This window comes from Colobus angolensis, unplaced genomic scaffold, assembly GCF_000951035.1.
Source record: "Colobus angolensis palliatus isolate OR3802 unplaced genomic scaffold, Cang.pa_1.0 Scaffold29, whole genome shotgun sequence".
NCBI lineage: Eukaryota > Metazoa > Chordata > Mammalia > Primates > Cercopithecidae > Colobus > Colobus angolensis.
In genome coordinates this window covers 9,529,840-9,546,520 of record NW_012116154.1, presented here as the reverse complement: position 1 = coordinate 9,546,520, position 16,681 = coordinate 9,529,840, and the positions used below count along the sequence as shown (strand labels likewise).

At 36.0% G+C, this 16,681-nt stretch overlaps 1 long non-coding RNA gene across 1 annotated transcript in view; it reads right to left on the bottom strand.

The window, feature by feature from the left end:
- The window catches only part of LOC105516801, an 87,524-nt gene that overhangs the window by 68,152 nt on the left and 2,691 nt on the right, over positions 1–16,681 (bottom strand). Inside the window, exon 2 of the long non-coding RNA XR_001002545.1 lies at positions 7,697–7,862. This is a non-coding gene — a long non-coding RNA (uncharacterized LOC105516801). The remainder of the gene's footprint in view (positions 1–7,696; positions 7,863–16,681) is intronic.

Here is a 16,681-nt window from a genome sequence, read left to right as displayed (position 1 = left end):
TATTTATTTATTTATTTTCTGAGACCAAGTCTCACTCTAGCACCCATGCTGGAGTGCAATGGTGCGATCTCAATTCACTGCAATCTCCTCCTCTTGGGTTGAAACAATTATCCTGCCTTAGCCTCCCAAGTAGCTGGGATTACAGGTGCCTGCCACCATGTCCGTCTAATTTTTATATTTTTAGTAGAGACTGGGTTTCACCATTTTTATCAGGCCAGTCTCAATCTTCTGACTTCAGGTGATTTGCCTGCCTCGGCCTCGCACAGTGCTGAGATTACAGGCCTTTTTGTTTGTTTGTTTGTTTGTTTGTTTTTTTGAGACGGGGTCTCATCCATGTGTTCTCATTGTTCAGCTCCTGCTAATGAGAACATACAATGCTTGGTTTTCTGGCTTTGCATTAGTTTGCTGTGGATAATGGCTTCCGGATCCACCTATGTCCTTGAAAAGACATGATTTTTGTTTCTTTTATGGCTGTATAGTACACCATGGTGTATATGTGCCATATTTGTTTTATCCAATCTATCATTGATAAGCATTTAGGTTGACTCCATGTCTTTGCTATTGTAAATAGTGCTACAATGAACATACACATTCACGTATCTTTGTAATAGAATGATTTATTTTCCTTTGGGTATGTTCTCAGTAATGGGATTGCTGGGTCAAATGGTATTTCTGATTCTAGATCTTCACTGCTACACAGTCTTCCACAATGGCTGAACTAATTTGCGTTCTGAGGGGACACATTCTTATTTATCAATTCTACACACGAAAAGTTTATAAATTGGAGAACTATTTCCTTCCTTCCTTCCTTCCTTCCTTCCTTCCTTCCTTCCTTCCTTCCTTCTTTCCTTTTTCAGCAAAAGGGTTTTGCTATGTTGCCCTGCCTGGATTCAAACTGCTGGGTTCAAAGGAACATCCGGCATCAGCCTCCCTAATAGTAGCTACGATTACTAGCACATCACTATGCCAGGCTTACAAACTCTTTCTTAATTCTCTAATTTCAAATATCATTTCTGTATATGAATCATACATTTAAGTAATTTGTATAGACAAATTCAATCACTTTTTAACATGCATTTGGATAAATATTAAGTAATATATCTAATATATGTAAATTTTTTAAAAACTCTAACCCTATTTACAATTTATCAAATTATTTTAAGCTTTTTGAATTACATATGCAATTGAATAGAGATAATTTTCTCAAACATTGCAAGCACCTAAGAAAGTAGTTCATTGTTTAAAAAATTAAGGTCTTACTAAGCCCATAAGAGCAAATATGCTAACTCAAGCATAAATGTAGTATTTAGGCTGGGCGCCGTGGCTTACACCTGTAATCCCAACACTTTGGGAAGCTGAGGCGGGTGGATCGCCTGAGGTCAGGAGTTCCAGATCAGCCTGACCAACATAGTGAAACTCCTTTTCTACTAAATACAAAAAAATTAGCTGGGCATGGGTGCATACATCTGTAATCCCAGCTACTTGAGAGGCTGAGGCAGGGGAATTGCTTGAACCCGGGAGGCGGAGGTTGTCGTGAGCTGAGATTGCACCATTGCACTGCAGCCTGGGCAACAAAAGTGAAACTCCATCTCAAGAAAAAACAAAATATATAGTATTTAAAATGTTTAAACATCTTAAGAAACTATCAGAATGCACATAAAATCAATGATTTTAAAATGTTTGTTAATTATCTTGAATATTTCAACATAAATAAGTTTTGTTTCTGGTTTGTTTTTAAATCCTGGGATGATAAATTTCTTCATTCACTATAAGGGTATTTATAGAGCAGCTTAGATTACTTGACCTTAACGCCGAAATAGAACTTGGGTATGGGTGAGGTTAATTGGTTAAATAATTGCCATTACACACAGCCTATTAATGAACATGACTCAAGAACAAAAGCAACTTCGAACTTAGATGTGACATCCAAGACTATCCCAGAGAATGACAGTATGACTAATTATTATGGTTTCATTTTTTTCTTCTAGGTAAATTAGGTTTTCTAATAACCATGTCTTTCTGCTAGGACTTAATCAACCATATTGATTCCCATGTTTTAAAACATTTTCCTTTCTATTGGAATAATCCACAATTAATATAACAATACCAATGGAGACTTGCATAAGTCTTCTGATTTTAATCGTTTTTTGTGTAAAAGTGTGTCATTATGAACAAGGAATACAGCAACACTTCAGAGTTTCTGACTTTCTCAACAAACATGTCAAGTTAATCAATATAATGTTATCTTCTAATGCACAGACCACAAATGCATCCACTACTTCAGAGGTATGAATAACATTTTATTTGTCACTGTAATTATTTTGGTAGCAAGCTAAGCTCCTTAAGAAAAGAATTTGATGTTTCATGGAGTATATCCAGTGCCTTCATGTTGGAGATTTGATGAGAATAACTTTCTTGCTCACTTTTATGGCTTCCATTATTAATTACATTATGAAATTTGTTACATTCTGTTCATGAATTTTGTAAGGGCCAAATATGATACAATTCACCATTTCATTGTTTTCAGTTTTTAAAGATATAATTGGGACTTTTTAGAAGATTTTCTTCTTTACTTTTTCATCTTTATGTCTACACTTTCTTGTTCTTCTGCTTTTATTTTCTAAATATATCATAATTAGTCTCATATTTCATCCCAACTATCCATAGAATTTTACAATTTTGTACAATCTTATTCAAAAGTGAACAAAGTTTGAAGATATTTTTAAAACGAATAAATTTAATGTAAAAATATATATTATTTATGCATTTTTTAAAATGCTAAAACTAAGTTAAAATCAATATATATAGTAATCAATAAATATTTAAAATTAAGTAAAATAATAGAGTTGACATAACTATGTTTTAAAATTAAATTTCTTTATATATAAGAATAAAACCACGCACAGTTCTAATGTTCAAGGTAAAAATATGTATATATATTATTCATGCATGCTGGTCCTGTAGATGTATAAATTTAGTAGTTACAAGAATTATTTAACACCAAAAGAATTCATTCCTGACCGTGTACAGCTACTGTAAAACCCACAATAAATCATGGGTTTATCCAAACTCTCAAATTGGAAGATAAACAAAAGCAAGCAAATGTATAATTGACACTATTGAAAAATTATGTTTTGCTATACACGAACCTATTTCATTCCAGGTAAAAGAAGGAGGACCTGACAAGTTCACTAAGTCTGTTGCTATTTTTCCCAAATGCTTCAGTCTCTCCATCAATGTTAGGAATGAAGAAATCCACAACCCTTATGACCTTGAGATGCAATTGTTTTGAGAACTTAGGACAAAACTTGTGAAGTGCTTCCCTGGAGCATAAACCATGTTAGTCACTGGAGCGATGCTATGTCAGTACTGAACATTGAATCCCAAAAGAAAAGATAGCAATGCACTGTGAAGTATTTTGGGGATTGTAATCGGTGAAGACTTCTAAAGAACAAACCCAAGGAGAGGCTCGTCTGTCCCAGGTTTTAGAGCAGTCACAAGGAATAGTGTTTACTTATTGACAAATATTTTCTAACTGGTTTGGTTTTCCTTTGCAAAATTCTCTTAGTAAGACAAAATATATCTTTATCTCACCCTTGGAGCTAAAGTAACAAATAAAGGTTAAGAAAAAAATATGAGAAAGTTACATTTTAAAGTATTAATTAGTCCAATACCACTAAAAATAAGTATACTTTATTTTCTATTTTGATTTCAATTTGAGAGAAAATGTCACAAAGTTTAAAGAAAAATGAGTAATAGGATTATTAATATATTGTTTTGAGACACAGTCTCACTCTGTTACCCAGGCTGGAGTGCAATGACACAATCTCGGCTCACTGCAACCTCCGACTCCCAGGTTCAAGTGAGTCTTCTGTCTCAGCCTCCTGAGTGCTGGGATTATGGCATGTACCACCACACCCAGCTAATTTTTGTGATTTTTCTTTTAGTAGAGACAGGGTTTCACCATTTTGTCAAGGCTGATCTTGAACTGATAACCTCAAGTGATTCACCTGCCATGGTCTCCCAAAGTTCAGGGATTACAGGCATGAACCACCGCACTCAGCCACAATTCTTTTAAAATGTTCATAATTATACTCATGGTCATCCATGAGTATCTTCATTTATGTACATAAAATATATACACATGAATATTTGTGAGTAAACAATTTATAACCTGATGATTTCTGTACATCTTACACCTCAAAAAATTATAATCTCTATCAACAACTATCTTTGATATCAGGCAAATAATTGAGTTTCTGTTTCTTTGTCTTTATAAAAAGAGTAATAGTCTATTACCATAATCATAGCATTGTACACAAATCAAAGCCACCAAAAATACAAGCTATAAGCCACTGGGTCAAAGAAGAAATCATTGAGACTAATGAAAACAGTAACATAACATACTGATGTGGTTTGGCTGTGTCCCCATCAAAATATCAACCTGAATTGTATTGCCCAGAATTCCAAAGTGTTGTGGGAAGTCCCAGAGGGGAGTTAATTGAATCATGGGGCTGGTCCTTCCCATGCTATTCTCATAATAGTGAATAAGTCCCTTGAGATCTGATGGGTTTATCAAGGGTTTCTTCTTTTGCTGCTTCTCATTTTTTCCCTTGCCACTGCCAGTAAGAAGTACCTTTCACCTCCTGCCATGATTCTGAGGTCTCCCCAGCATGTGGAACTGTAAGTCCAATTAAACCTCTTTTTGTTCCCAGTTTTGGGTAAGTCTTTATCAGCAGTGTGAAAACAAACTAATACACATATGATATGCAGAAAAGTCTGTTCTAAAAGGAAAGTTTATAGTAATAAATACCTACATTAAGGAAACAAACAAAAAAATATCAAATAGAAAACCTAATGTTACCCAAAGGAATAAAAGAAAAAAAAAAGCCTAAAGTTAGTAGAAGGAAGAAGATTACAAAAATCAGAACGGAAATAAATGAAATAGAGACTTGAAAGACAATAGAAAAGATGAAAAGAAAGAATATATCAATAAATAAAATCATAAATAAAAAGGAGACATTACAACTCATACCACAGAAATATGAAGAATCATAAGAGACCACAATGAATAATTGTAAGCCAACAAATTGTATAACCAAAAGAAATGGATATACTTCTAAATACATTCAATGTACAAAGACTGAATTATGAAGAAATAAAAAATCTGAACACACCATTAATGACTAAGGAGTTTAAATCATGGGAAACAAAACAAAATAAAAAATAAATAACAACAACAAAAAGCCCAGCATCTTATAGCTTCATGACTGAATTCCAAACACTTGAACAGGAGACAATACTTTTAAACTCATTTTATAAGGCTAGCATTAGCCTGATACCAAAGCCAGGTAAGAACGTTACACGAAAAGAAATTACTGGCCAGTATCCCTGATGAGCATCGGTGCAAATATCCTCAACAAAAAATATTAGCAAACTGAATTCAACAGCACTTTAAAAGACTTATGCACTATTATCAAGTGGGATTTATTCATGGGAGGCAAGGATGTTTCACTGTATGTAAATCAACAAACAATATATCATATTAACAGAACGAAGAATAAAAATCATATAATCATCTCAATAGATAAAGAAAAAGCATTTGACACAATTCAATATTCTGTTATGATAAAAACTCTCAAGAAATTAGTTATAGAAGCAAAGTACTTCAACACAATAAAGGCCATATATGACAAGCTCATAGCTAACGTCCTCCTCAGTGGTGATAATCTGATTCCTATAAAATTGGTAACAAGATGAGGTTACTTAGTTTCACCACTTATTCAACATAGTGCTGGAAGTCCAGTCAGAGCGATGAAGCAAGAAAAATAAATAAAAGACATTCAAATATGAAATAAATTAAATGGTCTATATTAGTAGATGGTATACTCTTTATATAGAGAAAACCCTAAAGGCTACACCAGAAAAGCTGTTAGAAATAATAAACTAATTCAATAAAGTTGCAGAATACAAAATTAACATACACACAATCAATAGTGTTGCTATATACTAACAATAAACTGAAAAACAAAATAAGAAATGTTCTCATTTATAATAGCACAAAAAATACTTAGGAATAAGTTTTACCAAGGAGGTGAGAGATCTGTATACTAAAACTTATAAAACATTGATGAAATGAATTGAAGAAGACACAAATTTTTAAAACCCTCATTTTAATGGATTGAAATTATTAATATTGTTGAAATTTTAAGACTATGTAAAGTAATCAATAGATTTAATGCAGTCCCTTTTAAAATTCCAACGACATTTTTCACAGAAATAGAAAAAAATATTGCAAAATTTGAATGGAATGTGAGAAGACCCTGAATAGTCAAATAAATCATTAGAAAATGTTGGTTACACTAGTTATCTCATATAATTATTGTGACTAGCTAGTCACACTAGAACATACTTCCTGATTTCAAAATACACAGCAAAATTCTAGTAATCAAAACAACATGGCACTGGCATGAAACAGACATGTAGCTCAATGGAATAGAACAGAGACACCAGAAATAAATCTTCGTATTTATGGTGAACTAGCCTTCTACAAAGATGCCAAGAACACACATTGGTAAAAGATGGTCTCTTCAATAAGTGGTGCTAAGAATATAGGAAATCCACATTCAGAAGAATAAAATTGGACCCTTACTTCTAACCATATACAAAAATCAAATCAAAATGGATTAAAGATTACATGTAAGACTGGACACTAAAATTTATAGAGGACAGCATAGGATAAAAGGTTTTTGATGTAGTTCTTAAAAAGATTTTTAGGATATGACCCCCAAAGACAAAGGTAACCAAAATAAAAATAGGAAAAAGTGATATTTCATGCATCTAAAAGTCCTCTGCTCAGCAAAGGAAACAACCAACAGAGTGAAAAGACAATCTGTGAAATTGCAGAAAATATTTGCAAACGATATGTCTGATAAGGGGTTAAGAAACTCAAATGAAAGATTACAAATATTTGCAAGGATGTTGAGAAGGTAACACTTTTACACTGCTGATGAGTCATGAATTAGTATAGTTGTTATGAAAAATAGTATAGAGGTTTCTCATAAGATTAAAAATGGAACTACCCATATGATCCAGCAGTCCCATTTCTGCTTCAAATGAATTGAAATAAATATGTCAAAGAGACATCTGCTCTCCCATGTTCATTGTAGCTTTATTCATAACAGCTAGGATATGAAACTGATCTAAGTATCTAGGAAAAGACAAGTGGATTTTTAAAATGTGGGGTGTATACACATACACAATAGAATACTATTTAGACCTTAGTAAGAAAGGGATCTGTCATCTGTGACAACATGGATGAACCTGGAGGATATTATGCTAAGTGAAATAAATCAGCCTTACAAATAACTTTTGGTCAGATAGGAAGAATAGGTTCTGGCACTCTATCATACAGCATAGTGAGTATAGTTAATAATGATACACTATATTCACAAAACTTGCTAAGAAAATAGACCTCAAATATTCTCACCCTATACATACACAGAAATAATAAATGTGTGCATTACAAGATATGTTAATTAGCTTGATTTCATTATTATACAATGTATATAGTTATCAAAAATACCATAAATACAATTTTAAAGGTAATCCTTTAAATTTTAAAGGTAATGTTTAAAGGTTAAACATTAATAGAGATAAAAATACAAATCAAAATAAAAGTTAATAAGTCTTTCACCAGCTTTAAGGTCAAGGAATATCTTTTTCAATGACCTGGAACAATCTCTCTGAAGTGTAATCATCAAGGAAGATAGTACCCCCATTTCTCAATTTCTGGAATGGTAGGAGCTTAGCCTTGGGTGAAGGAGGCTGGTTCTCACTCCAAATTGCAAAACTACCTCTTGCTGTAAAAATATGGTAATTTGTTTTTTCCTTTGAATAAATCCAATTAGCTAACACAGATGGTCACCTCAATTACCAAGTGAATTTAGGATCAACTATGTGTGACAAATGGTACTATCAAGTCCTCTTACTGAGGACTAGTTATTATTTATTTGGAAAATATATATGTAATGGATTGTACCTGCTTGAATATATAAAAGGGTGAAATTTCTTTGTTTGCAATCTCTTTAGCAAATTACCTATGTGCATCACATTCTGGTTTAATGCCTAGTCGGTAATATTTTTACTTTCTTTTTTACCTCTACAGAGAGGTTTTCAGAGTTGGGAGGATATTTTGTTTTCATTTTCACTAATAATTTTGGCAACAGAGATAGAATGAGTTTTGCATTTTCTAAACTGAATGGTCCAGCTGAAGGTCTTGTGAGCACACAACACTCAGGTAAGATACCATGAATTATTATGCCTCTCTTTCCACTCTGCACAATTTTGGAATACCAGCCAAATGAACCCCCATCTTAAAATTCAAGATTTTACTATTAAATAAACATCGATAATACAGGCTCTAATGTCTCATCAGCATTAATATAGTTGGAAAATACAAGACACCAGAAATGCTACCTGAAAGTGTGTCTCTTAAAGAATTAATAACTTTCTATTATATTTGAAAAAATATATGATAATTCAATCTAGCAGTAGACTGAAGACAGTTCTTCTGATTTGAATAAATTAAATGAATGCATTGAGGTTCATAGACAGGCCTTGTCACATAAGAATATGTTCTCCTATCGCCCAAATTCATAGGTTGAGGACCTAACCTCCAATGAGACTGTATTTACAGATACAGCGTAAAGAGATAATTAAGGCCAAACGAAGTCATAAGAGCAGAGTCCTATCCAATACGACTCATGTTCTTGTAATAAGAGGAAGAAATACCAAGGATGGAAACCACAGAGAAAAAAAGGCCATGGCCACATGAGGATGCAGCAGGAAGACAACCATCTGTAGCTCAAGGAGAGATGTGTCTTGAGAAACCAACCCTGCTGGCAACTTGATTCTGGATGTCCAGCCTCCAGAACTGTGAAGAAAATAAATTTCTGTTCTTTAAGTCACTCAGTCTATGGTATTTTGTTATGCAATCCCTAGCAAACTAATACAAATCTCATCTAAAACAAGTCAATCACTAGTATTTATGCGATGAATATTATTCCAAGAAAATAATTAATTTGAATAGGCAGAAGGAAGAAAAGCAAAATAGAATAGGAAATGTGAGAATTAGAGGTACTTTTTCTTTCACAGAACACTTCTGACCCTTTTTCTGCAGTGGCTACTCCCCCTTTTCCCCTGAACATCTTGTCTTTATTCCTCATTACCTCAGAATGAGTCTAGGGAAGGGAAGTTAATGATCTCTTGGATGAATGGTTTCTTTCTGCTATGGTTTGAAAGTCTCCCTTCCAAAATTTGTGTTAAAATTCAATGGCCAATATGATAGTATGAAGAGGTGAAGCCTTCAAAGGTCATTAGGCCATGAAGTTTTCTTCTTTCTGAATGGGATTAAGGTTTTTATAAAGGAAATTTCACTCAAACTTTGACTCCTTTGCCTTTCTGCCTTCTGTCATGTGAGAGCGGTGTTCCTCCCCTCTGCCGGATACAGTAACAAGATGCCACACTGAAAACAGAGAGAGCTATTGTCAGACAAACACACCTGTTGATGCCTTGATTTTGGACTTCCTAGCCTCCAGAACTATGAGAAATAACATGCTATTCTTATAAATTATCCTGTGTCAAGAATTTTGTTACAGTAGCATAAATTAGCTAAGATATCTGTGTCAGGAGATTTTCCTGAAAAGAGGGATGAGGGAAAAATGTTATTATCTACTTTTTGAGGGCACAGGTTTGAGTGCCTCATGGTCAACTGTGATTTCACTCTATGTCTTAGCCTTGATTCCCCCTCCAAAAGTCCCTTATTATTCATGTACCATGAAGCTAGAAAAGCAGAAGATATAAGGACACCTAATCAGGAAAATATGAGAACTCGAAGAAAAGGCTGTCTTTTAGGAAGACAACAGGATGGAGAGTAGCTGCACTTGTCAATGGAAAAAAAGGCAAACAGAAAAGATGTTAAATTGATAAACGTAAACACAGAAAAAGAAACCAAAAAGCTATATAATTTTCATTTCCTTTGTCTCAGAGAAAAACTTGCTTTTATTTGTCCTGTAAGCAAAGCTGATGCCATCAAGAAGCTACTGAGGACTCCTTGTTCATCTACATGCCTTCCTTGTAAGTTAATATTATTCATTTATAATTTTTTCTTTTTCTTGTGCTTTAGAAGTTGAAGTAGTGCAAAGCAAACTCCTTTACAGCTTCACACATGGGGATGTGTACTGACTCCTGTATGGCATTTTGTAACTAGTCAGCTTTGTTCCTTTGATGGAACAATAACATTAGGATTCTAAAGATTCTATCAGGGAGTTCTGGTGGAAAAGGGAAGCTGATTTTCTGACACACATCTTCCCTTCCAATACACACACACAACTATGAAAGGACTTAATAGTTTAAGAGACACATTGAAAAGAGTTGCTAATAGCTGGAGTTGAACCCCTGCTGAGAAAGGTGAGGTGGAAGGTGTAATGGTGTTCCCAGAAGGGGGGTGAGACCCCCAATTCATTATCATTAATTGTTCATTGAGATGTTCTTACAGTTTATTGGCATAGATCCAATGGCAGATGAAATAATCTTCTGACCATAAATACCTTTGCTTTGTCTCTTTTGCAGGCTACAAAATAGAATTACAGAAAATGTAATAGGATGCCAGGTGTAGAATATCACTTAAGTCTTATCAGTAGCTACTTGGTTTGGGTATCATCAAAAGAAAGACAAAGAAGAAGAAATGATAAAGCTTACTGTGTTAACTGATCAATGAGCACTCTGTACTAAAGGGAATAATCTCTACTCTGGCCAATCTATAAAGGTTGAAAAAGAAGAATCCATGACATTGGAAAAGGAAGTATAGAAGTAGCCTGGGGAGGATACAGGAGGCACAGGAACAAGGGAATTAAGGAAGTCCAGAAAGCTATGGAATCAATGGAAAATTACTTAAAATACATTTAGGGACACTCAGATGTGAGAATTGGTAATAGTGGTGCTTCTTATCCTGTAGCTTTCTCAATAATTTCTCACATGCTTTTGGTAACAGATTAATACAAGTTGTTGGTATTTTATGTCTTTTTTTTTCTCCTACTTGTTCTTTTTTCCCCCTAGTTCCCATACAGATAACTCCTCTGAGGATCTGAGGAACATGTGTTCTTACCTTGTCCTGATTCTCCTGTACATCTTTTTGGGAGAGAACTGTGCAACTTAAAGGCTACCTTATTTTGTACTGTGAAGGAACCGTCTCTGGAGCTCCTTGGGAAAAAAAGTGATCTGATTTAGCTACCATGTGCATTTTGAAAGAAAAGTGCTATGTAAGAAGAGAGCATCTCACACTGTGCCAGAAAAACACTCCAAACTGAAAAAGAAAACAAAGTTTCACTTTTGGCTCTAGTGATACTTGTACTTGCTGTAGAACCAATAAAAAGTGTTTGTCAAAAGGGTAAGCCATGATCACGTGCAAAAAGGTATCTTTTACTGAGAGCTCCATTAAAAGGAATAAAATCAATTATTACAAATATCAGAAAAGCAAGGAATAAATTTTAAAAGGGCACTTACTTTGTCATACTCATATACTTACAGTAAAGAAGAAAAGCAAATTTGATAGAGATGGTTGCATTAGTCTATTCTCATGCTGCTAATAAAGACATACCCAAGACTAGGTAATTTATAAAGGAAAGAGGTTTAATGGACTGAGAGTTCATTATGGCTGGGGAGACATCAGGAAACTTAAAATCATGATGGAAGGGGAAGCAAACACATCCTTCTTCACATAGTGGCAAGAAGAAGAATGAGTGCCCAGCAAAGAGTGGTTATATAAGAAATCTCCTTATATAGCAATCAGATTTTGTGGGAACTAACTTAATGTTGTGAGAACCGAATGGGGAAAACCACCGCAATGAATCAGTTATCTCACCTGGTCCCTCCCATGACACATGGGGATTATGAGAACTACAATTCAAGATCAGATTTGGGTGGGGACACAGTCAAACCGTATCATTTCATCCATGACCCTCCCAACTCTCATGTTCTTACAATTAAAAGCATAAGCATGCCATTCCAACGATTCCCCACAGTCTTAACTCATTCCAGTATTAACTCAAAAGTCCAAGTCCAAAATCTCATCTGAGACAAGGCAAGTCACCTCTGCCTATGAGTCTGTAAAATCAAAAGCAAATTAGTTACTTCGTAGGTACAATGTGGGTACAGGCATTGGGTAAATACACTCGTTCCAAATGGGAGAAATCGGCCAAATAAAGTGGCTGCAGGCCCCACAGAAATCCAAAATCCAGTAGAGCAGTAATTAAACCTTGAAGTTCCAAAATGATCTCCTTTCAATCCATGTCTCACATCCAGGTCATGCTGATGCAAGAAGTGGGCTCCCACAGTCTTGAGAACACCAACCCTGTGGCTTTGCAGGACATGGCCCCCCTCCCAGCTGCTTTCGCATGTAGGTGTTGAGTGCCTGCAGCTTTTCCAGACACATGATGCAAGCTGTTAGTGGATCTACCATTCTGGGGTCTGGAGGATGGTGGACCTCTTCTCACAGCTGCACCAGGCAGTGCCCTAGATAGGACTCTATGTGGGGGCTCCAATATCACATTTTCCTTCCATACTGCTCTAGCAGAGGTTCTTCATGAGAGTTCTGCCCCTGCAACACACCTCTGCATGGACATCCAAGCATTTCCATACATACTGTAAAATATAGTCAGAGGTTCGCCAACCTCAATTATTGTCTTCTGTGCACCCACAGGCCCAACACCACGTGGAAGCGGCCAAGGCTTTGAGTTTGCACTTCTGAAGCAATGACTTGAGCTGTATGTTGGCCCCTTTTAACCACCGCTGGAGCAGAGGCTTCTGGGATGCAGGGCACCATGTCTCAAGGCTGCACAGACCACCAAGGCCCTGGGCCAGGGCAAGAAACCATTTTTTCTCTCCTAGGCCTCTGGGCCTGTGATGGGAGAGGCTGTCATGAAGGTCTCTGACATGCCATGGAGACATTTTTCCCATTGACTTGGGAATTAACATCTGGCTCCTAGTTACTAGTTACTTATGACCAGGCTTGGATTTATTTCCAGATTTTTTTTTTTTCTATTGCATTGTCAAGCTGCAAATTTCCTGAACTTTTATGCTCTGCCACCTCTTGAACACTTTGCCACTTAGGAATTTCTTTTGCCAGATAACCTGAATCATTTGTCTCAAGTTCACATTTCCACAGTTCTCTGGGGCAGGGCAAAATGCTGCCAGTCTCTTTGCTAAAGCATAGCATGTATGACCTTTACTCCAGTTCCCAAAAAGTTCCTCATCTCCATCTGAGATCACCTCAGCCTGGACTTCACTGCCCATATCACTATCAGCATTTTGGTCAAAGCCACTCAACAAGTCTCTAGGAAATTCCAAACTTTCCCCTATTTTTCTGTCTTCTTCTGAGCCATCTAAACTGTTCCAATCTCTGCCTGTTACTCAGTTCCAAAGTCGCTTCCACATTTTCAGGTATCCTTACAGCAGCACCACATTACCCGGTACCAATTTATCCTATTAGCCCGTTCTCATGGTGCTACTAAAGACATACCCTAGACTGCGTAATTTATGATGGAAAGAGGTTTGATTGACTCATACTTCCGCATGAAAGGGAAGGCCTCAAAAAAGTTACAATCACAGCAGAAGGGGAAATGAACATGTCCTTCTTCACACGGTGGCAGGGAGTAGAAGAATTTGGTCAGGTGAGGTGGCTCGCATGCCAGTAACCCTAGCAATTTCAGAGGCTGAGGTGGGCAGATCACCTGAGGTTGGGAGTTTGAGACTAGCCTGACCAAAATGGAGAAATCCCATCTCTACTAAAACAACAACAACAACAACAACAACAACAAAAAACTACAAAATTAGCCAGGTGTGGAGGCGCACACCTGTAATCTCAGCTATGCAGGAGGCTGAGGGAGGAGAGTTGCTTGAACCTGCCTGGTGGAGGTTGTGGTGAGATGAGATCATGCCATTGCACTCCATCCTGGGCAACAAGAGCAAAAACTCCGTCAAAAAAAAAAAAAAAAAAAAAAAGAATGAGTGCCGAGTGAAGGGGGAAGCTCCATCATGAGAATTAACTCACTGTCATGAGAACAAGGACGGCAGAAACTGCCACCATGATTCAGTGATCTCCACTTGGTTCCTCCCATGACACTGGGAATTCTGGCAACTAGAATTCAAAATGAGATTGGGATAGAGACACAGCCAAACCATATCAAAGGTCAACCACTGATAAAAGATCTTAGAGAAGTAAGCATGTCTGTTTGATTAATCCCTAAAGTTCCTCATCCTGCATCTCTTCTGTCTTTGATACTATTGTCTGCAAGTTTTTCTCTGTAATTAATCCACGTTCTGCATTTTCGTGCCTCCTCTTTTCTTTCCTTTCTTCCTTTCTCTCTCTTTTATTTCTATTCTTCTAGCAGATGAAGGTAAATTCTTTTTTGTTTGTTTGTTTGTTTGTTGTTAGACGAAATCTCTCTCTGTCTCCCAGGCTGGAGTGCTGCGGTGCGATCTCAGCTCACTACAAGCTTTGCTACCAGGGTTCACGCCATTCTCCTGTGTCAGCCTCCTGAGTAGCTGAGACTACAGGCACTTGTCAACATGCCCAGCTAATTTTTTGTATTTTTAGTAGAGACGGGGATTCATCCTGTTAGCCAGGATGGTCTCGATCTCCTGACCTCGTCATCTGCCTGCCTCAGCCTCCCAAAGTGCTGGGATTACAGGCTTGAGCCACCGCGCCTGGCCTGAACTAAAATTATTGTGTCCTTTTGCTTATGAAGGAGTTCAATATGAGATAAAGGATTCCACAAGGGTTTTAGGATTCTCCTACAATTTATCTAATTGTTTATAAAACAAACAAATGAACAGCAATAACAACCCCTCTCAAAAAAAGAAAAAAACACTCAGACTAACTTTTCCCACCAGAGACATCTATAGTTATTCAAAACAGATGAATTTCCACAGGCCTTAGAATTTAGAGAGCATGCAAAATTGAATACTTGGCTTTCGTACCATTGCATAAGGCCTCACTAGACAAACTGCAGCATTGCTCAACTGAGGAAAAGTATTGAGGTCATTGGTTGATAGCTGTGGGCCACAAAGTGTTACGTCTAAGTGTTAGTCCATTTTGCAGATGTAAGTGGACTACTACTAAAAAAAAAAAAAAAAAAAAAAAAAAAACACCTTAGTTTTAGGGATTAGCACCGGATTGTAGAGAAAGGATTCCAGTTTTTGTAGTATGAACAGTACATCTCATTTGCATAATTCTTCAGCTCCTTGGTTTTGCTCCCTGTAAAATGAAGAGCTTATAAAAAGCTGAAATTGAATATAACTTCTTTCCCACCTTTGCAGATTCAAAATTTTGAAAAGTATGACCTGATTTATGTGATGTTTATGCTCATCTTTCATATTTAATAATGTTTCCTTATGGGTCATGCATGTGGAAAACAAGTGTCCTAGTTAAGGCTTCCCTTGCTGTCGTGACCTCTCATAAAATGATAGACGCTTCTGTTTTGCCTGGAATTAAGTCTCCACAAGGAGAGAAGATGATAACACATACTAGAGATGACTTTCTTTGGTTCTGGAATTAAAATGTATTTGTGTACGTTTTCAAAAATATTCATAGTACTTTTCATAGTACAAAACATACATATGTTTTGAGTTTGTCAAGCAACAGCACAAATTAAAAAGCAAAGGATTTTTTACTTCCCTGAGAACTAAAAAACTCATAGAAAATTGATGGTGGATTTGTTTTGAACTTTACCATTGCCTGCTAAAATTTCAATAATTCATTTTGCTGACAGAGCTTCAAAAGCTGTTGATAAAACATAGAAGACTCAAAACTTAGAAGCTCCTCTTATACTACATTAAGAAACATTTTTTAATGTTCAAAAATACGCTTCACAAAGGGAAAAAAACAAATAAATTATATAAGAGATTCAAAGAAACTTGACCCATACCAAAATTATAGACAACAAAAGCAAAAACAGACACATGAGATTGAATCAAATTAAGGAGCTTCTGAACAGCAAAGGAAATAAATCAAAAGAATGAAGGGACAATCTATGGATGGGAGCAAAGCTTTACAAACTATATGTCTGAAAAAGGTATATTTGTAAATATATTTGTAATTCAAACAACTCAATAATAAGAAAACAAATAATCTGATTAAATAATGGTCAAAAGATCTGAATAAGTATTCCTCAAAAGAAGACATTCAAATGATCAACAGGTGTATTTAAAATGTTCAACATCACTAGTCATTAAAAAAAAAAAAATGCAAATTAAAACCATAAGGAGCAAAGGAGACAAGGAAATTTTACCCCCAAATATAGCACCATAGTTTGCTTATTATTTTAAATGAATGGCTCTTGGAGACCAGCAGAGGCTGGAAGAAGCTCTACTCTGATACTCTGTTATGTGCCTAAAGATCAGACCCACCAAAGAAGAAAACAATTACTTCTGGTCCCTTCCCTGAGTTTTCATTAACTGAACCGGTATCCCAGAAGAAAACCTGAAGTCTGTCAACACACTTGGACAGACTTTGGTGGCAAACCTTTGTCTGCTCTGCAGCCCAAACAGACTTTGTCCTAGGCCACTGTTGTTTTCCAAACCCACTGAGTCCCCTACAAGTCATTTATTATCCTCCTTAAAA